Source organism: Desmodus rotundus, chromosome 5 (genome assembly GCF_022682495.2).
Source record: "Desmodus rotundus isolate HL8 chromosome 5, HLdesRot8A.1, whole genome shotgun sequence".
Classification (NCBI taxonomy): domain Eukaryota; kingdom Metazoa; phylum Chordata; class Mammalia; order Chiroptera; family Phyllostomidae; genus Desmodus; species Desmodus rotundus.
In genome coordinates this window covers 57,367,314-57,392,035 of record NC_071391.1, presented here as the reverse complement: position 1 = coordinate 57,392,035, position 24,722 = coordinate 57,367,314, and the positions used below count along the sequence as shown (strand labels likewise).

Sequence of the window (24,722 nt, the reverse complement as noted above, 5' to 3'; positions counted from 1 at the left end):
CCTCTTAAATCACTAAATATTTTTTTTTCCTCAGTGCCCACTGGAGACTTGGCCGTGTGCTAAGACTTTTGCAGGATGGGGGAGGAGCACACTCTTGAGTGGTGCAGAACTCAGGGTAGGGGTCGGGGGAAGATGGAGAAAGGAGACAGGCGAGGGCAGCTGGAGGGTTTGGAGTACCACGGAGATGAAAAGACCAGTTTGTGAAAAGATTGGTCTCCCAGGGGCTTGCACTGTCTAGTTCAATTCTGCATCCACATTGCCTGGCACTCAGTGGGAACTTAGTAAAGTATGTTTAATGAATTAAATGAACAAATGGATGAATGAATGACTTCTGAGATGAAGTCTTTGCTGAAATGTGTTGCAATAACCCTCAGGTGATTGCAGTAATTTCCTTACATATGTGAGGTACTTTCAACCACAAGAACACTTCATATGCATTATCCCCATAGTGATGCCAGAGATAAGAGGCCAAAATAAAAGCATTTCCTAATGTCTTACTTTCTAGACACTGTGCAACTACGAGCAGAAATAGATTTGGTTGATTGTTCCTAGACGAATCTCATTTCTCAAATGCAGCAAGAAATATATATTTCATAGGGGAGGGTATAAGACCTAGTAAACAATTCCACAAATTTGCATTCTGAGTTAGAGGGAGAAAGACAGTCTCTGCTTTTCTTTTTGCCTTACAGAAGCATTGTTTTACTGCTAGTCTTGACAGAACTGGTACCATCGGCTTCTGATTAGAAAGATATGTTTTGTGCTGGCATTACTCATGGCCACAGGCTCCTGGGCTCTTCTGCCACTGGCTGAATCAGTTGCTTCAAACACAGGGCTGTGAGGCTGCGGGCCTGGGCTGGGTGTCAGCCAAGCCAAGTCGCTCAGTCAGATCAGGGCCTCAACCACCACCCCCTGGGAGGAACACTGAGCGGTGGCATGTTAGATTCTGTAGGGCAGGTTCTTTACCACTGCTAGTTTTAGGCTAGTCATTTCAGTTTTAGATGTAAGAGGTGTGGGTTTTCAGTTTAATTCTTTGATTCTTCATAGAATGGATTCTAGGGTTTTATCAGGTCTACCACGTCATGTTCGGGGTACGTCCCGAGACCTTTGTGGTGCCCAAGTCTGCAGCTTTCGCCACAGTGTATCAGTTTCCTCAGTGTGTCTGTAGAATGGGAATGATCATACCTGCCTCACAAGATTGTGCAGAGGATTGAATGAAGTCACATATTTACAAAAACCAGCAGAAAAGGACATTGACACACCGTCGCTGGGTGGTCGGCCAAGGACTCATTAGCCAAGGACTCACCACCTCACACCTATCTTTACTACATTTGATTTAACTGCAATTTCTGTGTGACATATACTCGCGGTAACTTGTGAACAGTGGAAACCGCAGGCATTCGGTCTGCAAATGCTATGGCACTACTGGTAGTAATTGGTTAGATATGGTTCCAAAGTTCATCCTCCAAAGTTACTTTTAAAAAATCTGGTCTATCTTTTTTGCTAAAGTAACATATTGTATTATATTTGGTTGCTTTAGACTGCTTTTTCAACCCTGGGGGGCAAGTGAATGATGATGGTATCTGACATTTATTGAGCAGTTACTATGTACCAGACACTGTTGGAAGCACTGTACCTGCACCCAGTTTTTAATCCTTCCTAATCTGTTATTGATGGTATTTTTGGTACTATTGTTTCCCCATTTCATGATGAGGAAATTAAGGCACAGACCAGTTAAATAAGTTGCCGAGCATAACACAGTTGTGAGGAGCAGTCATTAGTGGAAGGTCAGAGGCCAGGGTGTTACGAAGCATGATGGCTGGCAAGGTGATGGGGGCGGCCCTGGCGAGGAAGGTGTTTCTGGCTTGTGTCCATGAGCAAGTGTGAGTCTCAAGGCCCATGTTTCCTATCGGGGTTACTTTGTTATGGAATAAACTTGGCTTTGGAATCCATCTTGAGTTTAACCCTTGGATCCAATTAGTAGTTGTGTAATTGAACAAGTTACTTAACCTCTCTGAGTATCAGTTCCTTTTCTGAAAAATTTGCATGTATCTTTCACAAAGTGGCTCTGAGGAATAAATAAGATGATGAATATATTAAAGTGCTTAACATTGTGTCTGACACAGAGTAGCTATTTAGTGTCAGTTCCTGTCTGTTCCTTCCCTCTGTCTTCTCCTCCCTTATCTGTCTCCCCCTGGGCTTCCTCTTGACTTTGCCATTTTCCAACGACACTTCATCAAGTCACTCCATTTACAGATGCTTCAGTTTCCACGTATAGAAAATGAGGTTGATGGTATTTGCCCCACTATTTTATTGGGTTTTCCTCTGGTCATTAAGCTTACAACCAGATTCTGGGGATTAAAAAAAGAATAAGAATATGCCCATAATAAGGGCAACAATGATAAGGTAATACGTACAATACAGTGAGCTAACTGTGCTAAGAGAAATATGCGCTGCTTATTGTGAGATTGCAGAGAGACCAAGTGCCTGGAAAAGTTGGATGGAGACAGCTGAGGTAGAATCACAGCCCAGGAGGAGTTTGCTAGGTTGAGAAGGGAGTGGAGTAGAGAGAAGGGGTTGAGGGACTTTCAAGTTCAATGGCATGGTGGCAGGAAGGGCATGGGATAGCAAAGGAGCAGGGAGAGACCCCTGCATTGGCACGTGGACAGGTAAACTGTGGCTGGAGGTGATGCTCGTGTGGTGAGCCGAAGCCCAAAAGTGAAACCAGGCTAAAAACTTGGCGTTTACCTTGGAGGCTGTAAGGAAGTGTCTAAATATTGTGAGCGAAAGAACTAGATTTCTTTTTAGGTCAGTAGCACTGCCCAAAGTATAGAAGATGGATTTGGAGTTGAATGAAGGCACACTCGTTTGGACTTACGGGTACAGATACGACAGCATATTTTAATGACTTGTGTAAAAGTTACTTGTAGATGTAGTGCTACTATTTAAGACTTGTACAGGAAGGTACCTGTGTGTTGGAAAATGGTAACTCCATGTATTAATTTATAGACTGGACCACACTGGAGTGAAATTATTCCAAAAAGATACATATGGCCTACTTTGGAGTTATGCACATTTACTATTTTTTAAGTAAAAGACCCCGTATGCCTTTGGCAAATGAGTGAGGCTTGGACGTAGACAGAACATTTAAGGCCCTTTTTAATATCTCCAGAATTGAGTTTAAGATTCTGGAAATAGTTGACACCCAGTGCATGCTGAATTTGGTTAGTGCTTCACAGAGCTTCTTGTGCTCAGCATGCACTGCTGTGGTTAACAGTCTCCGAGTTTCCTGGGGGGAGGGGCAGGGAGGCCTGAACCACAAAACTATCATTTATGGGCAAATCGCAAGAAACCGGGTGGCCTTTTCCCCCAAGCAGTCGGAGTCAGGCACAAGTACACACAAGTGTGTGTTTGTGTGTTTCTAGGTCTGTGTTTATGTTTTCCTAAGTGTCGTCTGCTTTATGCAGACCAGAGGGAAAAGCTGACATACACCCGGGGTTCTGCAGGGGGAGCCACAGGGGAGGTTGGCCCTGGTTACTGGAGATGCCTGGGTGGAGAGAGGATCACCTGCTTCCCCACAGGAACTGGGTGGTGGCTGGGAGCCAAGGGTGTGGCGGAGATGTGGCTCCACCTGTCAGATTCTGCTGGGGACACAGTGTACCCCTGCCATGGCACTGAGCACAGGCGTTTGCTTGGTGTGGGAGGAAGCGAGGATGCAGTGGATGTGCTCGCTTTTTCTCTCCTCCGGTAGCCTTTCCCCAAGATCACTCTGAGCGGTCAGGAACTGAAGGGAAGTCTCGGGTTGGCTTTCACTACGCAGGGAGCAACATGTGTGCTTTCAACTCCTTGCGGCATCTCACCTTGAGCTTTTGGAATACGAGAACTTTGAACCTGACCTCCTTTACATGCCAGACCTCAGGCCCTTCTCACTGGGTCGATCATGTCTAGGATGATCCTTGGATAATCCGGGAGGGGTGGGGTGCAGGGAGACAGATGTCTACAATTCCTGTGCAGTGTGAAGTCGAAAATTAATAATTAGAGGTGAACACAGAGTAGAGAGGTCTAGTGAGCGGGAAGGCGATTCAAATGTCAAGGGCTTCCTTAGAAGAGGTGACCCTTGAGAAGCTTGAGGGATGAATAGGGGTCAGAAAGTTCAGAAGGGCAGACAGTAATGTGTCGGGCACTGTTCAAGGCGCAAGGATGGCGGGAGCTGAGGCCAGAGAGGTAAGCAGTGGGCTGATCGTGGAGAGTGTTGTACATCTCATTAAGGGGCTCGACTTTTTTCAGATCCTGTCGTGTGTCCTGTACTGTGTGGAAACTCGGCAAGTATTTCCTCTCCGAGCCTCAGTTTCGTCATCAGTGATATGCAGAAGACAGGGCTTGCCTGGCTTTATCTCACAGCATTGTAGCGCGACCAAAATAAGATAATAATAATAGTCAACAATTATTGAACACTACTACGTGCCAGAATTTGAGCTACGCTGTTTACACGAAATAACTCATTTAATCCTCAGCATAACTTTATAAGATAGGTACTGTTAGGAAGCCCATTTTACAGATGTGAAAACAGAGGCACAGAGGTTAAGTAACTGGTTTCAGATCATGAAGCTATTAAGTGGTGGAGTCAGGAGTTGAACTGAGGTAGTCTGGCTATTGCTTACGTCCCTGTCGTGGTGTGTGTGTGTGTGTGTGTGTGTGTTTATAGTGTTACCTTTTCTATCAGGCTTAACAACTGAGTTACTTTTGCTTTAGGGAGAAGAAATGCATAGCTGTGGGCTTACCATCTGTGGTGTTTGGCCCCCCAAATGCCCATTACCCGTGTTCTGTGTGTCGGGGGGAAAATAGCATGGCTCCTGATGCGCCCTGGGCAGGTAAACTTCTTGAGCCATCATTACTGTGCTTTTGGATTGTGAAGAGCACCCTTCACTGTCCCTGAGCTTCCCCCGTCTCTGCCCATTGAGGGAGGGGCAGCTCTGCTGCGGGCCCATCAGTGTGTTGTTTGGGTTTCATCTCTTCACCACCATCTGTTCTTCTGAAGGCAGGGTCCCCTCTTTACCACTTTCTCTACCTCATCCTCCAGAACTTTATCTCAGTTTCTTCCTCAGTGACATGAGGCCTTGGCTCACACACAGTTTTCTGCCCCACCCTGTCTTTGATTGGCAAAGGTCACTGGTGACATGGCAGTCACCAAATCTGTTGCCCTCCCTCTGCTCTGGTCTGCCTTGACTCTTGCTCTAACTGGCTGGGTTGATAGCTCCTTCTCTCCTGAAATTCTTTCCCCAGTGTTGTGATAAATTGCTCTTCTGCTTTTCCAACCTAACTGCTCTTTCTGCTTTCAGTTGACAAGTACAATGTCATTTGCTTTCTTTTCTGATTTTTTTCATTGCATTCTTTCCCTTGCTGATATTCAACCACCCCCATGGCTATAGCTCAGCCTTGGAGCTGGAGACTTCCATATTTATAATTCCAGACACAGCCTCTCTCCTGAGTGCTGGTTCTTCATTTCCACCGGAGATCTAGACCTGTCCACTGAATTCTCTGCCATGTTATTAGTTTTTATTAGTTTTTACTTTTAACCCGGCTTCCTTCCAGGCATTCCTGGTTTGGTGCATCAATCCCACAGTTAACTCAGCTTAAGTAAAGAACTTGGAGTCGTGTTTGAGTCTTTGAGTCTTGTGCGTTTCCAAGGAGCATTGTTACTGCTTCCTTCCTGATGTTGTTCCCAAAGGACACCTGTATTTCACCTCTTCTGGCTTTCATTGGCTTTTGTGAGGTCTATTGTGAAAGCCGTAGCCCTTTAGCTTAGAGTGACTTCTCTCCTTCATTCATGCTAAAGTAAACTGATTGAAAAAGGAAACACACGCACACAGGCTCTCCATCATCAACTGCATAAAGGACAATCTCCTTTGTCCAACAGTTGAGACCTTCGATGATCTGATCCTAGCTGCTGTTTGAAATTCTTGTCTCAAACCATCCCCTTCTGTGAACCCTGTCTTCCAATTAAACTGACTCCAATCAAATGATACTTTCATTGCCCTCGTCAAGTTCTTCCCAGCCCTGTCACTTACTCTAAAATCCTGTCTTCAAAACTGCAACCCTGTGGTAATGCTTACCACAATCTTTCCGGTTGATCACAGCAGGGAGGGTCCTCTTCCTTCTCTAACTGGTTTAGTGTTTGGCTTATACCTCTTTTATGGTTGTCATCGCATGCCACCTTGTGTTATCATCACTTTTTATTGACTCATCTTATCTTCCCGGTGAGTGTGAGGGTTCTAGAGGGCTGGGATGGAAGGAGTTTGTTATTTCCTTAACTCTGGGAGCCCAGCAGACTGATACAGTACAAGTGTGCTGAATGAATGTTTTGAAGCACTGAGTTATGTTCACTATTTGTTTAAAGGATTTCGATGCATAGATTGGCCATAAGAATTTAGTGGTCAATTGGCAGTTAGCAACTAGGTATTTGGTTTGCTGTTCCCATGTGTGCAGGAAGGAATTAATATAGCAAGCCTGAGACGGCTTCTCGTTAGAAAGGCCTCCTTGACCAGCACTTGAGAACTTGGATTTGGAAGGGTTCCCACCACTCCAAATGATAAGAGTAGCTCACTGTACCTCAACTGTTGTACAAACAGCACAGTTTATGATGAGCACCTGCTTTCCCTGTGGAGTCTGGAATTTGAGGGCATGCCAGGGATGGGGTATCTACTGGACCAATCCGCTGTAAAAACTCTGGGCCCTGAATCTCGGTGAGCTTCCCTGATTTGTAACATTTCCCGTATGTTGTTACAACTTGTTGCGTGTCCTGTGTGGCTCCACTGGGAGAAGACTCTTGAAAGCTCACACCTTGTTTTCCCCAGACTTCATCCCATCTACCTTTTTTCTTTGCTGTTTTGCTTTGTATCCTGTCACTGAGTCAATCACAGATGTGACTATGGCCATTTGTTGTCCTTTGTGTCCTCCTGGTAAACTATCAAAACCTGGGGCTGGTCTGGGAACCCCCTTAACACACCATGAAACGTCACCAAAGCAGAGCCAATCCTTTTTGTCTTTTCTTGAGCCAAGATTTCAGAGATATTAACGGCAGAGAGGTTACTGGGCCTTACATCAGAGACAGCCCAGGTCCTAAGGCTGTGTGTGTATGGACATGTCAAAGCATACGTTGCTCTGCAGAGAAAGCTGAGGTCTTTCGATGGCTCACTGTAAAATTTCGGTCAGAAAGAGCTATCGGAGAAGGTTTGATTGAGTTTTTCATAACATCTCAAGTACTGTCAGAGTCCTAAACATATCAGTTATCAGAACTAGGCTCTTAGCAAAATTAGGGGCAATTTTTTACCTGGGCTCCATTCTCATTCTGCCTCTAAATCAGGGGCTGAAGTTCCTTGGGCGTTTTTCCTGCCTGGAAATAAGGGATAGACAAGGCGTCTGCTGTGTTGAGCTTCTATTGTGCCAAACATCAGCTAGGTCTTTAACACGGATGATTTCCTTTAATCCTTACAAAGATCCTCAAAGGTTGGAATTGTAAGCCATGAAATACAGATAAGGAAAATGGAACTTAAAGAAGTTAAATATTTGCCCAGAGTCACACAGCAATGAAGTGGTAGCCCTGGAACTCAAACGCAGCAGGTCTCACTCCCAAGTCAGTGCTTTCTCTCTTCCCCCACCGGGCCGCCCGAGCACAATGGTGCGACTCCATAAAATAATCATCATTATATCAGCTCCTTCACAGGTGGCAAAGTCTCACCTGAGCCTCAGTAAATGTTAAGTTTTGAGAAGTTCTCGCTTTTGGTGCCTGGCTGGAAGTTTTAGAGAAGGAGGTTTCCCTGGTGATGATACTGAATGTGCTTGTGCGTGGAGTCTGCCTCCTGTGCGCCTCCCAGCATGGCTGCTCCGTGGCCGTGTGCGCGTGGCCCGGCAGTGAGCTCTGTCTGTGGGGGTGTCGGGGGGGGGGGGGGTGGACGTGTGGCCCGGCAGTGAGCTCTGTCTGCGGGGGGGTGTGGGGGGGCGGAGGGATGGTTGGCTGGGTCATGTTGTCAATTTCAAGGCAAGCTTGCCTGAAGTCTTCCCTCCTGACAGATTTTGGGCAAACACTTATCTGGGAATGATCTGCTTTATTAATTTGAAAGTAAAGGAAGTGTTTTGCTTTTTTTTTTTTTTAAATGGAACTATGGGGAGAAAAATAGAAACGGACAATTTGGGGTACCCTCTTCTATTCTTGTCAGCTTCATCCTGGGAAATGTTGTCATGTAACATTTCTTTTAGATGATCAGCACACTCCAGGATGGAAACAAGGCCTTGGACTCCAGAGAGTCCAGTGGGAGGTGCTGACCATGGGCGAGTACATGCAGCCCCCGGTCAGTGCCCGGTATAGGCTTGGTTCACAGTTGGCACTCATTGAATGGATGTGACTGGGCGTAAGTATCTTACGTCTTCCGTTGCCCAAAGGACAGAGTGACTGGGCCCTAGTTCCCATTAGTGTGCTCGGGCTGACGAAGGGAAGATTCACTTTTTTCTTTTTTTTTTAAGGTCAGATGTTGATCCTGGGACCAGGCCACCATTATTACAGAAAATGAGATGCAAATGATTTTTCCATGGTGGGGCATGGTTTTATTTGGGATGCTGAGAATAGATTTAGTGGTGCTAGTACAATAATAATAACAGCTAATACTTATGTGGTGTTTATTCTGCTAGACTAAGTGCTTTATGCATACAGACTCATCTAATCCTCACACTGCACCTTTAAGTGGGTATTTGATCAATGAGGATGCTGAGGTGTAGAGAGGCTGTCTCTCACCCGAGGTAATTGCCAAGTAGTAGCTCTGAAACATAAATGTGGATGCCAAAGAGCAGCCACTTAACCCTTCCCTTAGTGATATTATAGGGGAATAGAGATGTATGCATCCCCCCCCATTTTTTTATTGTGGTAAAATGCACATAAATTTATCATCTTAACTTTTTCTAATATATGGTAACTTCAAACACATCCACAATTTTGGGCAACCATCACCACCATCTAGCTCCATAACTCTTTTCATCTTGTAAAAGTGAAACTCTATACCCATTAAACAGTAATTCCCCGTTCCACCCCTAGCTCCTGGCAACTGCCATTCTACTTTCCATCTTTATGAATTGACTATCTAAGTACCTCACATAGGGGGAATCACACAGCATTTCTCTTTCTGATACTGGCTTATTTCATTTAGTATAATGTCCACAAGATTCATCCATGTCGTAGCATGTGTCGAACTTTCCTTCCTTTTTAAAGCTCCATAATATTCCATTGTGTGTTTACACCACATTTTGCTTACTCATTAATCCATGAGTGGAAACTGGGCTGCTTCCATGTTTTAGCTGAATAATACTGCCATGAACATGGGCGTGTAAGTATTTCTTTGAGACTCTCTTTCAATTCTTTTGGACATATATATCCAGAGGTTGAAGAGCTGGATCATATGATAACTCTATTTTTAATTTTTTAGGAACTGCCATACTGTTTTGCCCAGAGGCTATACCACTGTACATTCCCACCAACAGTGCACAAGGATTTCATTTCTTCACTTCCTTGTCAACACTTGCTGCTATCTGTTTTTTGATAGTAGCCTCCTAATGGATGTGAAAGGAGAATCTCATTGTAGTCTTGATTTGCATTTCCCTAATGATTAGTGATGTGGAGTATGTTTGCATGTTCTTATTGGCCATTTGTATATCTTCTTCCAGGAAATGTCTATTCGAGTTCTTTGCCCAGTTTTTAATCATCATTTTTTTTTTGGTTGTTGTTATTGAGTTTTAGGAATTCACTATATATTCTGGATATATAATCCCTATATATATAGTCATATATTCCCTTATCAGATATAGATTTTCAAATATATTCTCCCATTCTGTGGGCTACTTTTTTTCTGTTGATAGTGTATTTTGATGCACAAATTTTTAACAATTTTCATGAATTCCAGTTAGTCTATGATTTTTGTGTCATAGCCAAGAAATTGTTGCCAAAACCAATGTTATGAACGTTTTGGCTTGTATTGTCTTCTAAGACTTTTAGTCGTAGATCCATTTTTAGTTGACTTTTATATGATAGGTAAGGGCCCAACTTCATTCTTTGGCATGTAGATATCTAGTTTTATTTATTAAAACAGCACTATTTGTTGAAAAGACTGTCCTTTCCCCCTTGAATGGTCTTTGTACCCTTGTCAAAAATCTTTTGAGGAGACCTAGCCATTTGAAAGCTGTCTAGTTCTTGGTATTCCTTGGTTTTATTAAAAAGAAAGTACAGGTGATGGACTTCACTTTCCATGAATTCCTGGAGCAGTTTCTGAAAATTCTGTTTTTGTTTCACTGCTAGGGACACCTCAAACAATTATTTAAATTTTTATCAGAAAGAAATGTGAATTCATGTTTGAGTCTCCTTGGACTCCTCCCGCCCCCAAACGTAATATTTTTTCCTCTTCTCTAATACATGGCTAGTAGTAGAAATCAAGCACAGACCAGCAGAAAAGACTTAAGGTCTCTCACTGCAGGACCAGTTCATGGAGAGACACGAAGCCCAGTTAGGGGTCTAGATCCTCTTGAGTTTTGTGACATGAAGGTCTGTTTTGTGACCTTGAGGAGGCAGGAAGCAGGAAGCAGGAGGTTTTATGGCCTGCCCTGTTGTTCTTTAAGGTTTGAATCTGAACTTTGGAGTCATTGCGGCAGGGGGACGGAGGAATTGTGAGCTCCTCTCTCTAGTGAGTTGCAGAGCATCATTCATTAAAGATGGCAAAGCATTAACTTCTTATTTGGACATGTTTCCAGCTGTGCTGGGCTTGTTTTTCAGAGCACATTGTTATTCTTGATTAAATATTTTGCAGGGTTCACTTTGCATTGAGAGAGCACACAGACGAAATGTGAAAATGTAGTTGTTTGCCAGCTTCGTCCACAGATTCTCCAACCTTTTTTTGGTAATAGTTTTCATTTGTGCAGAACTAAGTAATGCGACAGCTGCGAGGCTTTACCCGTGGAATGGCTATTTATCTGCCTGTGAGGACAATTTCCATGACAAGAAGTGTTGAGAACATTTGCTTGATTTTTAATGACAGGTTTATAAAACATTGGTTATGAGATATATCAGTTTACATTTCATGGATGTTATCAAAATTTGAGGTGGCGGAAACTTTTCTCCACGCCTGTCTCTTGGAGAAGGTTTATAATTCGGAGGTCCTGAAGAGGAAAAAGGAAACTGCTCATCTCTAAAACATAGAATTTGATTAATCACAATTTTCAAATTACTTCCTCTCCTAAAGGTGTTTGTGTTTTGTAATGAAGAAGATGTAATAAAAACTCGGAGACTTAAGAATCTGGTTGCAGGAGGGGGGAGGTGAGTTTATTAACAATTTTCTTTTATGATTACTTCTCTTTTTTAAAAAAATGTAATCTTTATTATATTTTTTCCATTACCATTTAGTCCCCTTTTACCTCCCTTTCCCTAGCAATCACCACACTATTGTCCATGTCCATGAGTCCTTTTTTTTGCTCAATCCCTCCACCTCCAAACCTCCCCTGCCCACTAGCTGTCATCTGTTCCCTCTCTGTGAGTCTGTCTCTGTTTTGCTTGTTAGTTCAGTTTGTTCATTAGATTCCTCATACGAGTGAAATCACATGGTACTTGTCTTTCTCTGATGGGCGTATTTCACTTAGCACAATGCTCTCCAGGTCCATCCATGTTGTCCCAAAGGGTTACGTTTTCTTCTTTTTTATGGCCGATTAGTATTCCCTTGTGTAAATGTCACATAGTTGTTTTATCCACTCATCTACTGAGGGACACTGGGGCTGCTTCCATAGCTTGGTGATTGTAAATAATGCTGCAATGAACATACAGGTGCTTATGTTCCTTTGAATTAGTGTTTTGGGTTCATTTGGATATATTCCCACAAGTGGGATTACTGGGTCAAAAGGCAGATCCATTTTTAATTTTTTGAGGTATCTCCACACTGCTTTCCACAGGGGCTGCACCAGTCTGCATTCCTACCAACGGTGCAAAAGGGTTCCCTTTTCTCCACATTCTCACCGGCACTTGTTTGGTGATTTATTGATGATGGCCATTCTGACAGGTGTGAGGAGTTATCTCATTGTGGTTTTAATGTGCATTTTTCTGATAATTAGTGACACTGAGTATCTTTTCATATGTCTATTGGCCATCTGTATGTCCTCTTTGGAGACATGTCCATTCAGGTCCTTTGCTCATTTTTTAATTGGGTTGTTTGTTTTTTTTTGTGTGTTGAGTTTCGTAAGTACTTTATAAATTATGGATATTAACCCCTTATCAGATGTATTTTGGCAAATATGTTCTCCCATTCAGTGGGATGTCTTTTTATTTTGTTGATGCTTTTCTTTTCTGTGCAAAAACTTTTTAGTTTGATGTAGTCCCATTTGTTTCTTTTTTTTCCCCCCTTGCCTGAGGAGTTATATTCAATTAAAAATTGCTATGAGCAATGTCCACGATTTTGCTGCCTATGTTTTCTTTTAAGATTTTTATGGTTTCAGGGCTAACATTTAAGTCTTTGATCCATTTTGAATTTATTCTTGTGTGAGGTATAAGAAGATGGTCTAGTTTCATTTTTCTACTTCTCTTTATAAAATCATTTGAGTCTTCAGTGTATTGTTTCCTAAAGGCACTTGTTTGAAAAAAAAAACATCCTTCTGGAGACTTCAAGATATTTAAACTGATATACCCCATGGGGCCCCATTAATAGTTTATATTACGTGAACTAGAAACATAAGCTCCAGATTAAGACACAAAGTAGAACGCAGAAAGGCAAAGGACATTTGGCTGTCACCTGCCTCCTCTGCCCTGTCAGACAGCCGACTCTGAACTGTGCCAGATGGTTGTTTTGAAGGTGCTGTGTGTGTAGATCCCAGGGTCACCTGTGATTTGAAGACCACCTCCCACTGCCATAAAGCCCGGGTTGCTGTCATGGCTTCCCTGGTGAGTTATGTGTCTTTTAATAATTCAAAGAGTCTAATCTCCTACAGGCTTCCCCTGGAGCAGACTGTACCCTCCCTCAGACCTTGTTCATCTGGCTTCTTTTGACTCTTGTTGGGTCCACACCCCAACTTAGTACATAATAATAATCTGTCCTATAGAGTTCACCAATTACACTCTGTGTGTGGGTTCGATCTCGCCTCTCAGCATGTCGAGGTTACTGATCCCCTTCTCTTGCAGCTTTTGTATTCCTGTAACAGCTGGTAGAATTCCCAGGGAATGAAATTGGGAGTTATGAGTCTTTCTCAGCTTAAGAAGTTGAGAGAGAGCAGCTATTAGCTGCACGTATTCCCTTCCTATGTGCTCAGAGCTCAGGCCTATGACCCCACATAGTTGCTGTCGACATCTCGCTAACCGCACTTCATCTAAGACTTTGATTTAGGCCAGAGGAGAAGGGTGAAGTGGGCACTCAGAGTTTTCAAGTATGCATTTGAAGAGCTATTGTAGGCGTATGAGAAAACAGCTGTTTGCTGTGTCCACAGTGGTCTGTGCAAAAGGGAACAGATGGCAGATTAGCTGGTAAAAAGATAATAAAGGGCTGGCAGCCTGAGCGGTAAAGTCCCTGCTCACAACATAGCATAGGCAGGTGTTGAATCAGTGTCTTCAGGCTTGCAGTTTGGTGTTTTTCTGTAATTCTCTACTCCCAATCCTTAACCATTGCAAAGGCTGTGACTGGATGCTCAGGTGGTCTACCCAGCAGAGCTGAGGGCTCTTACTTTCTGGATTTTTTAAGACTAGGTGACTGTCTGCCTGGGGAGTAAACATGAAGTCCAAAAGAAAGTAGAATATTTTCCTGGAAGTTTCTGTAAGCCAGAATATTTACTGAGAGTTTTTTGTTTTGGAAGATACACATTTGTTCCCCTGTACCCTTTCTTCTGCCTCGCCATACTTCATCTCTTCACCCTGCGCTGGATTCTAGGTCCTTGGGTTTTCTCTTATGCTGTGGAATTCCAATGAGGCGGGAGCTGCCAGCACCACAGGGCACACCCCAGTTTCCCAAGAATCTTCCAGCTTGTTCTTTGTCTCTGACATGTGGGAGTCCAGAGATCAGAGGAAGCTGCTGGAAAGCTGTCCTTGAAAGGTGGCTGAATTTAGAATGAAAGAGAAAACAGTGTTTGACATGCAGTAGTCATTCAATAAATAATTATTGAACAAGTGAATTATGGTGCTTCTTCCCCTCCTTCCCCTGTACTTATAGAGCTAGAAGGGAACCTAAAGATAAATTCAGTTCAACCTCTTCATTGTATGGGGTGAAACAAGTGAAGATTAGGAATGTTAAAAGATCTGCCCAAAGTGATACATCTCGTCAGGGGCATGTCATTCTGTCTTGCAATTATGTTAGGTTGAACCAAGTGAAATTGCCATTTCTAGGGGTCAAAATGGTTGTGTATGAGCAATTTTGTGTGGTTAAACTCAATATGCTTGAAGGATCAATACTGTATACAGTCTTACTTTAATAGTAGCAGGAACACCAGGGGAGTCCAACCCGCAGCCTGCAGGCTACGTGTGGCCCAGGATGGCTAGGAATGCAGCCCAATACAGAATCATAATTTACTCAAAACATTATGAGATTCGTTGGTGATTATATGTCACAATGTATTTAATGTGTGGCCCAACACAACTCTTCTTCTTCCAGTGTGGCCCAGAGACGTCAAAAGGCTGGACACCCCTGAACCAAGCAAACATATGGCTTCGTGCGCAGATCAAGAATATTGGTTCTGAGTAAGATGTTCCCGGTTCTACATCCTTGGTCTTTCTAAGCTGAAATGTCCTCATCTATATGATAGGAAAAATATGACGTGCATCACTCTTAAGATGGTTTCAAAGATTCAGTGAGATAAATAATTCTTTGAAGTGCTTAGTCTAGTGCCTGGCACAAAGGAATTACCTAATTATGATTATGATATTATTATTCATTGATTAATAAGGAAGAGAATAAAACTGAAAGGTCTGAAGAGTTAAAACCCTTCTGAACAGCATATTCACCTTTTCTGGAATTGACGGGACATGTCACACCTGTGCTGTCTACCATGAACATAGCTTTGTATTCTGCATCATGTTCTTCTGCTAGTTATAGGGAATGTACTTGGAATGATATCCTAGCTTTGCAACCACTGCTTTGACAAATGTGCTCTTGTACTACGCAGGGTCTGCCCCTCTTATGGACGAGTCCTTCTCAGTTTCTAGTAGAGTCCAGGAGTAGAGTCGAGGCTCAAAATGCTGTTGACCGAAACTGACTGAGTTAGTGTATTCTTTTAAAACCTGGACCCTGGAACCACATCCAGTGTTTGTCCATTCCTGCCCCGTGGGTCAGCACATACCTCTGCTGCCTGTGCTTGGAGACACCTGTGTGTAAAGAATTTCTCAGAGACCTCCTCATGACCCAGTGACACATCCAGAGCAAACATGTTTTCAGACAGCTGCACAGTTTGGGGAAAATTATTATTCTGTGGGCAAGAGTGGACTAAGGCACTCCCAGCCCCGAGAAGGAAGCAGTAGACTTACCCTGAAAACAAATACTTCCCTAGCAGAGAACATAAACAGAGGTGCTCCCTCCTTCCCAGTACCACCAGCACACCGTTCTTAGGAATCACTAGGCTTTTTTGGGTGTCTTCCCCTCATGTGTGTACTGCCTTTGGACAGGACCACACATGAGACCATGGTGGGGAAGAGCAAGCCCAAGCCAAGCCTGCTTCCATAGTGACTGTTTTCACTGCTGTCGTGAATGCCCTTATTATCTTTCTCTTTAACTGGCCTCCTCCCATTTACCCTATCCTGTATCTCCGTTTACTTTGTCTACGTTACTTTTGTGACGGTAAATGGAAGCAAAGTTCGATCTCTAGAGAAAGGTGCTACCTCAATTAAACACTGCATATTTACTGCAAAGATGTAAGCTTATTAAGGACTGGCCAACATTCTGAACTGTAAAGTGAGAATTAGTGCCTGGAAGTATCTATGGAAGGATAAAACATTTAGTGGGCATCTATTTAAACTGACTTTGAGCTAGGCTGCTTATGTATATCACGTCTCATTCCTATAGCAATGTTGCAAAACTAAGTATTATTCTCTGTTTCACAAATGGAAAGACTGAGGCTCAGAAATTAACCGGCACAAGCTCACGCAGCAAATGATCAGTGCAGCTCTCTGGCTGCGGCTGTGTGTGTCCTTGCTACCAATGCAGCTCCGCTGGAGGCCACCTTTAGTCTCGCTCCAGGCCTGCAAGGCAGGCGGGCACATGGGAGAAAACTGGAGCAAAAGCATTGTGAATTCTCAGTTTATCCGGCTCTGGATAAGGAGTAGAAAATGCATATAGTCCTTTATTCACTTATTCATTTATTTTAAAAATTTGTATTCAGTCTCCACTCTAGGCTCAGCACTGTGCCAGGCACTGAGATGGTACTAAAAAAGGTATACACGTGGGCCCTGTCTCAGGAGTTTTTATTCTAGATAGGAAGATACGAAAGCATGAAATGTTTGTCCTTCATGGAAGAACAGCAGCTAGATTGTGTGATAAAAACAATTGGTGTGTTGGGAGCTTAGAGCTGGGAGAGTTCTGTGTAGGTGGTTGGGAAAGGTGTATGTTACACACACGCTCCGTGTGAAATTGGTGGTGCTGATGGTGGAGGAGGGGAGGTTGCTTCAAGATACATAATTTTAACCATGTATGGGTCCAGGTGGGTACTCGAAACATCTGGGGAACCGCTCTGTAAAGAACATGGGTTTCCAACCACTGTGCTCTACATGTGAGACTGATACAGAATAATATTGACTGTGAAGTGTAATTAAAAATAAAATATGTATTTATTTTTAATTAAACTCTTTATTTTGAGGTCATTGTAGGTTCTCATGCAGTTATAAGAACTAATACAGAGAGATCTGTGTGACCTAACCTCTCTCCCTCAATGGTAACATCTTGCACAGATATAGTGCAATAATTATTGTACAAGAATCACAAGTAGGGCATCTGTATGGATACAATCCCAGTTTCCCAGTTGTACGTGTGCTGGTGTGGGTGTGCACACGCCTGTCTGTGTTAAGTTCTGTACAATTTTATCACACGCATCTAGCACCGTCGTCAAGATACTGACTCGTCTCATCTGCACAAGGGTCCCTCCCGTTTTTCTTTTACAGCCGTGAGCATCTCCCTCTCACCTCCCCACCCTGACCCCTCGTAAGTACTAACCCGTTCTCCATTTCTGTGGTTTTGCCCTCTCAGGAATATCATGCAAGAGACATCATACAGTGTGTGGCCCTGTGGGGTTGTATCATTCCCTTAGATTCATCCAAGTTGTCGCGTGTATTCATAGTCTGTTGCTCGGTTGCTTAGGAGCTGTCACCTGTTGAAGGGCATCAGGGTTATTTCTAATTTCTGGCTATTACAATTAAAATGGCTATCAGCAGGATTTTTCAGACGCTACCTGTGTGGCATCATTGTGTCCAGTCGTAAGCAGAGTGTGAAGTGGGGGTCACTGTCACTCCTTCCTGGGGAATATTTTGTTCTTTTGTTTAACACTCGTCCGACAAGTGCTCTCGGAGCGAGGCGCCGCACTACTTGCATTCTACTAAGAAACAGGTGAGCGGACATTGCCTTTGTCGACTCTTGCACTTCAGTGACCTGCAGCTCTCGGTACACGGCTGCTCCGGAGAAATACAAAGTAAAAATCCCATTTGCGGCCTCATTTAAGCTCCTGTGGACTCTGATAGAACTCAAGCCTTCCTATAACTTTACATGATGATTTAGAAACTCATTTAAAATCTTAAAGTCCACTTTTTGAATTATTTCGGAAACAAAAGAACAGAAGAAGTTTCTACGGAAATTGTTTAAAGATCTGATTTTCTTTTTATGAAACTCGTAGACAAGGACTTTTCTTCCTCGGTATTAGATGTTAGACATTTGCTAGGTGCTGCCTGTTTGAGGGGAGAGGGAAATGCCACTTTTCCTTGCCTTCCGTGCTGAAGGAGATTTATCATATTTCCAGCTGCCCTCGAATAAGCTGTGTTGTTTGCTTGAGCTCATACTGAAACTCTGTCCTATCCACTCCAGTATTTAGGAAATGTCTTTTGATTTTAGTTTTGTTTAGAATTGCAAAAATCTCTGCCCTCAGGTGACACTGAATTCCCCAGCGGGGACCTCCTTGGATTCGTGCCTCTGGTTTTAGGGGAGGGACGCTCGGGTGCTTTTCACTTTAGCACAAATCACACATAGCTGTGGTTGCAGTGTGGGGCGGGCGTGGGGTGCGTGGGACTTCTCTTGGCGTAAATTGCCCTTTTCTCACCTCCCACTCCTTCCCGCCCCACCTTGCAGCCTCTTCTGATTGCTTCGAATAAGAAGTAGTAGCCAAATGAGAAGATACTGCATTGACTGCATGCAAATGCTGATGTGTTGCAGCAGGCAGAAGGCTGCGGGCCGATAGGAACTAGGTTATAAGCCCAGATGATGGAAACACTTTTCCCTTACCAGCTCTGTGGAATTGTGGGAAGAAATGAAAAGTAAGATTTAATATGATGTATTTTTTTGCATAATTCCTTTTTTTGGTGAATGTTGAAGGCTGATAATTTTCTATGCTTCCGACGTGCTCAAATTTAATAAAATGAGCGTGCAATAACGTAAGCCCCATGATGATATCATTGATTTCCCTTCATTTCAGCCTAGGTGGTAGTAGTGGCGTTTGAAAGCCATGATTTTGGGGGATAGTGAAATTATGGACCCAGAATTTGAAGTGAAAAAGCATCGTGGGCAGACTAGTTCTCCTTGATCTCCGTGGTGTTTTCTTCCCCTTTTTTTCCTTCTCTTGCGTCTCAGATTAGAGAAAAATCAGTAAAGCAGAGAATATATCCGTAAATAAGATTCCCCTCACCCCACCATCACATCTCTGTTAATTTACTTATTCCTTTTTGAAACACATTCATGAGGTTCACCACACTCTTCTTTTCCTCTTGGTGGCTTTGGCCTTTCTAATGGAAGAATAAGGCAGAAGGAATGTGAGGCGATTAGTGGTTAAGCAGCCCGAAAAGTCCAGGCTCTGTTTGCAGGACGTTATGTTACTCCATCTCCGCCATTAAAGTTTGACAAAGCTTAGTCTCGCATTTATTTGAGTTCATCGAACACTTTGCCTGGAGAAATGTCTCTTTTGTCCTCTGACTGGATCAGACTTCTCCCTGGGTTTAAGAAAGAGCTTTTTAGTTACCTTATGAAGGTTGGTTTTAGGACATTGTCTTAGTTTGCACCAAGAAGTCCGCCCTGTGGCACACGGCCCCATGGCTGAGTGGTGCCCGTCTGGCCTCCTAGGGCCTCCTCTCCTCAGGCTCCTTGTGGAAGTCCAGTCTGAGGAAATCTGTGAGCAGGACCCGCCAGTGATAGAAAATGAGGCAAGTCAGAGAGTTCGGAGAGCAGAGAGACAGGGGGCAGAAAGAACCTAAGATTCATAAAGCTACAACCCCGGTCACCCAAACCAGGCCAAACCAGAGAATGACTCCACACTTTGCGACACCTTTGTCCAGGAAAGACAGGGTGGTGTGGTGGTCAAGACTCTGGGTGCTGGAGCTGGGCTGCCCGAGTAGCGTCCTGCATCCCACTTACTAGTTACTCAGTCTCTCTCAGCCTGCTTCCTTATCCGTTACATGCTTACTTGGCATGTTGTGAGAAATCAAGATAATGATACAAAGTGCTAAGAACAGTGCCTGGAACATAGTAAGTGCCATGGAAGCCTATGATATTTTCACCGTTATGAGTAATAAGAACTATTTTTACCCAGTTTGTTATTTATTACCAAGAACAAGGGATATTTAATTGATTGTAGAGCCGCCCACGCTTAGAAGGGCCTGAGCACTGTGGAAAGGATGCCTGTGTTCACTGTGTTTCCTGCAAGATTGGGATGCTGTTATTCTGGGCTTTGAGATAAAATGAGAACTGTACTCCTGAGTTATAGGGCCATGGTCCACTGTAGCCAAATCCCGCCGTGGCCTGAATTTTGCTCCTTTATTAACTCGTCTGAGTGTGAGCAGGGGTCTATAAGAAAGTGCGTCTTTTTTCAGCACCCGAATTTTGCCAATGAGAATGAAGCCCCAGAAGGTGAAGAGACTTGCCTAAAATCACATAGCTAGTGAGTGACCGGGCTGGGGGAAAACTCGACCCTGCTAATTCTCAGGATATCGTTCCTTCTCCAAAACACAGGTTTGCCACAATCCCAGCCTCTCTCTGGCAGTTTAATGTACTAATGAGTCTCTCTCACACAGCATGTCCTTACGAGGTATTTACTGATTGGCCTTCGTTGAATAAAAATTTATAAAATGAAGGTTTATCGTCTTCCAAAATCCAAGTTATGGATAAGATTGTTTTACCTAAATAGTTTCAGTTTGCCATTATAGCTTAAGTATTTAAGATCTACCTTTGCTAAGAAAAAAAAAATAAAAAGAATAACATGCTTTTTATGACCCATATGGTTTTGGTTTTTAAATGAAAACTTGATATTCTATTATCTCAGTTTGTAGAAAGTAACGGATATCTCTAATATGCACACATACACGCATATCTGTATGTTACAGTATCCATAGTACTTGAGAAGACAGACGGGTAAAGCTACTTCACTTTTGTGAGCCCTGTTCCTCTTCTGTAAAATAGGAATGGTAATGACACTTTCCACACAGCGTTGAACTGAGGCTTCAGTGATACAGCTAATGTAAGTGTTCCAGCGTGGAGGATCTTCATAGAAACAGCAGCGATGGCGAAAACTTCACACATAATCCTGCTGTCCCTCTCCCCATGAACAGCTACATCTGAACCAAAATAATCTTTCTTAGGACATCCTTTTAGGGGCAGGGTGCCTGAATTTACCCACCACTGGGGCACCAGGACCCTGGTTTTATAGTCACGTAGCAACAACCTCCCTTTCTCTAAGCAATAATAGGGTGAGGAATTCTCAGGATTTCCTAAATTGGCTGCGAATGACTGAGAGCTAATATGTACATACATCCACAAATATGTACATACAGACTTCTGTATTCAGAGTACACATAATCTATATTTAAAAGATTTTTTAATTAATTAATTTATTTATTTTAAAGAGGGGGAAAGGAGGGAGAAAAAGAGTGTGAGAAACAACAATGTGTAGTTGCCTCTCACATGCCCACTACTGGGACCTGGCTGCAACCCAGGCAGGTGCCCTGACTGGGAATCGAACTGGCGACACTTTGGTTTATAGGCCAGCACTAAATCCACTGAGCCAAACCAGCCAGGGCCATATTCTATATTTTAGACAGATAGAAGGTTGTGTGTCTGTCCTGCTCTTCCTCGCTAAGCTTAGTCACGAGGCCCTCGCTCCAGGACAAGTCTTCGTCTCCAGTGGTGGATGTCTATGGAAGGCTTTGCTGCCTTCTGATGAGCTTCTCAAGATGCCAGAAGGCCGAAAAGATGCTGGAATTGGTTCCACTCTCTAGCTTAGGATCTCTGTTTCTCTTTGTTCATTGCATTTGCTCTGCAAATAGGTTCTGATGTGATGAAAGAGAAGATTTAAATTCCCTTTGGTGGAAAGAGTCACTTTTAGCTTCAAGTTCAAACTCCAGAACCACTTCCTGGGTACCATCATTAAATAGCTCCTGCCTCCATCCCATCCCCACTGTTTGCCAGTTGCTTGGGATTGGGGTGAGGGAGTGGGATTGTTTAATCTCTTCATACCCTATATTCTGTGAACTACACCTGTGAATTCCATCTCAGAAATTTCTGATGAAATAGGTATTGTTTCAAATGTTACCTAAAGAAATAAAATTGGAATAAAAATTCCAGAGGGTTGACTCAAGTCTCCATAGTAAGAAGTAAAACCTGTAATTCTGCTAAGGGTAAACATTAGAGTCCCAGTCACCTAAATTCCCTAACCCCAACGGGACTGTGGTTTAACTTGAACCCCACTCTGTGTCTGAGCTCCCCCCTTTCAAGGACCTCTAGCCCAATCCCACAGGCTCCCTGATTCCTGTTCTTTGGCTTAAAGCCCATCTGTCTGATATGCAGAGCCTGGACCTGTTTTATTAAGCCCTTCTGTGATTTTCGAGGCTCTATCATCACCTTGAAATCTTTCCCAGCCATTCTTCTCCTCTCCCTTCTTACCCCAGGAGTGGGTCCAGGTTGCTTATTAATTACATTCTTGAGCCTTGGCAGCAACGAATGCAGTCTGGGGAGGAAGGCTTGCTTACAAGCATGTGATTAGTTACACCCACAGAGAAGAGTACTTTGAGAAGGCCAGTTAGCTCAGGTAGTTACAGTTTTGGTTGAGAGTGCCAAGGTCAGGGCTTTTCACCCCAGCTCAGGGGTACAGATCACATAAACCTAACCATGTGTGAGCTGCCTGTCTCCCTGATACTTACTGTGAGCGCCAAGGAAAAAGGCTCAGAGCCACCCGTTTCTGCTCCTGGGAAAAACACCCAGAGCACACATGCTGGTTATTGATGGTGGCTAAAGAATGTCCACTTCTTAAATGGAAGGCAAGGCGCTTCTATGTGTATATATAAATACAGACACCCTTTGGTTTTTCTGCACTCCACCCTCCAAAGTAGCACTATGCTGTCTTCTGCATTGAATTCAGTGAATGCAGGTGTGAATTGTCTAAATCCTACCCCATGTTCAAAGCTTAACTGAAGTCCCACCTCTTCACAATTCTTGCCATGATCTCTTCACTTCCCCACTTATTGCGCAATCGACACTCTAAATATACCCCTTCATCTGTCTGGGGTCCTTTTCCCCCTTTGCAAATGTGTTCTCTTCCCAGCCATATGACCTGGGATAAGCCCCTTGACCCTGCTGAACCTCAGTTTTTGCGTCAGTAAAAGGAGGATTATGCTCTGGCCGCATGGCTCAGTTGGTGGGAACATCATCCCATACACCAAAAGGAGGTTGTGGGTTCAATTCCCTATCAGGGCACGTACCTAGGTTGTGGGCCCAATCCCTGGTCAAGGAGCATATGGGAGGCAACTCATGGATGTTTCTCTCCCTTTCCCTCTTCCTCCCTCTTCCTCCTTCTCTTCCTTGCTGTCTCTCTAAAATCAATAAATATATCTTCAGGAGAGGATATTTTTAAAAGTGGGAGGATTACAATGATACTTATTCCTACCTCCCAAGAAGAGTACATATGCTAGAACACAGAGTAAACCCCAATGTTGTACAAATAGGAGCTGTTATTATTGCTGTGCGCCCAAGTCCTCTCAACAACAGGAGTCAGTTCTTACTACTTAATAGCTGTATCCATAGTACCTACTCTAGTTCCAAACAGAGGGCACTCTTAGTGAGAAAGGAAGGAAGACTTTTGTCAGTTTTTATATCCGATTTTCCTAATCATCATTCTCTTCTTCGATATAGCTATATCTTATGAAAAAATGTTTAGTTTCTAAAAAGGCATTTTTCACTGGGCAGCAGGGTGATTTTCTTTTTTTCTTTTTAACTCAATAGTCTTCCTCTACATTTCTTTCTCCTTCAGCTAACTTTGTAGCTAACTGGTGTTGTAATTCTTTCTGGCCAGTGGCTTTTATGCCCATGAGAGGAAAAAAAAAAATCACACAATTGGAAGGTGTCTGAGAGATCAGAGAGCAGATGCCTCATTTTATAAGCATGGCCACCCAGAAACCCAGGGTTTCAGTCACTAGTGACAGAGCAAAGACCAGATCCCCATCTTCAGCTGCTCCTTCAGGCAGGGCACAGGCTGACCCAGCCTCATGAAGTGTCCATGATCATTTTTGCCTGCCATTGGAGGATGTCTTAGGGTTGACTAATACTATAGAGCTCTTTCCCAGATCTGTGCATGCATTTTTGTTGTTCGTGAGGGTTTAGGAAAAATAGATTTGCTGATGCTGCAACATCGTCCACCCTGCCTACCTACTCTCCACACTTCAGGAGTTTGTTCATATGTGTTGGTAAGCTGGCATCACATCAAGAATAAAAATCCCTTTGTCACTGGTTGCATTACTCATCAAGTTTCACAACATTCTGCATTGCGAAGCTCAGTGTTTTTGGTGTGTGAAGGGTTAAAGGAAACCCCAGGTTTGCTTCGCATCTTTAGGTTCTTTCTCAGGGCACTTGTGTGCCTGGCCCTTCCTTCCAGGCTTTCCGCAGCCTTTCCTGGTGTGTGGGGCCAGGCAGACCTGGGTTCAAACCCCAGCCTGGTGGCCTAGAGGAGATGTGGGTTTAGGCAGATACCTTATCCTCCATGAACTTAAGTTTCCTTACCTGTAAAACACAGACAGTACTGCCTCCTTTGTTGGCTTGCCTTCTGTAGAGATACACTGTGTGTGAAGATGGAAGAAGGCATTGGAGGGAGATAATGTCTGCTTCTTCTCCAGCTCTTCCATCAAGTCCAAGTCCTACCTATCAATTAACTTAGTAGTTGATCTCCCATAATACATGCACATACCTTTTAATACTGTTGGTAGTTCATAAAGAATTTTGTTTTTCTGTATAAGATTACATTCTTTCTTTCTGCTTTTCATGATTTTCCAGGGCTTGGCTGAGAATTTTCAGAAAGCTTAGCATATAATTTACCCCTTTTGGAGACCTTCCTTCCTCTTGGTTAAGAAAAACAACCCACTAAGTTGGGCATCATTTCTAAATTTGAATCTCCTTTTTAAAAAACTGTGATTCACTTGGTTTAAAGAGGGGTTTCTCAGGGACAAATGTATATTTTTCAAGTCCACAAGATTATGTCACAATTCCAAACAGCTATGTCTAATT

The 24,722-nt window shown here is 43.4% G+C and overlaps 1 protein-coding gene across 18 annotated transcripts in view; it reads left to right on the top strand.

The window, feature by feature from the left end:
• SYTL2 (synaptotagmin like 2) overlaps nt 1-24,722 on the top strand; it is a 103,269-nt gene that overhangs the window by 4,799 nt on the left and 73,748 nt on the right. The window contains exons 2-3 of one of the 18 annotated variants that reach the window (XM_053924133.2): nt 11,274-11,347; nt 14,649-14,734. The exons of 15 other annotated variants lie outside the window; for them this stretch is intronic. The gene's annotated coding sequence lies outside the window, so the exon portion shown is untranslated. Of the gene's footprint in view, nt 1-11,273; nt 11,348-14,648; nt 14,735-18,398; nt 18,503-24,722 lie in introns of those variants that run through there. 2 more of the 18 variants (XM_053924132.2, XM_053924135.2) reach the window with 2 other exon arrangements.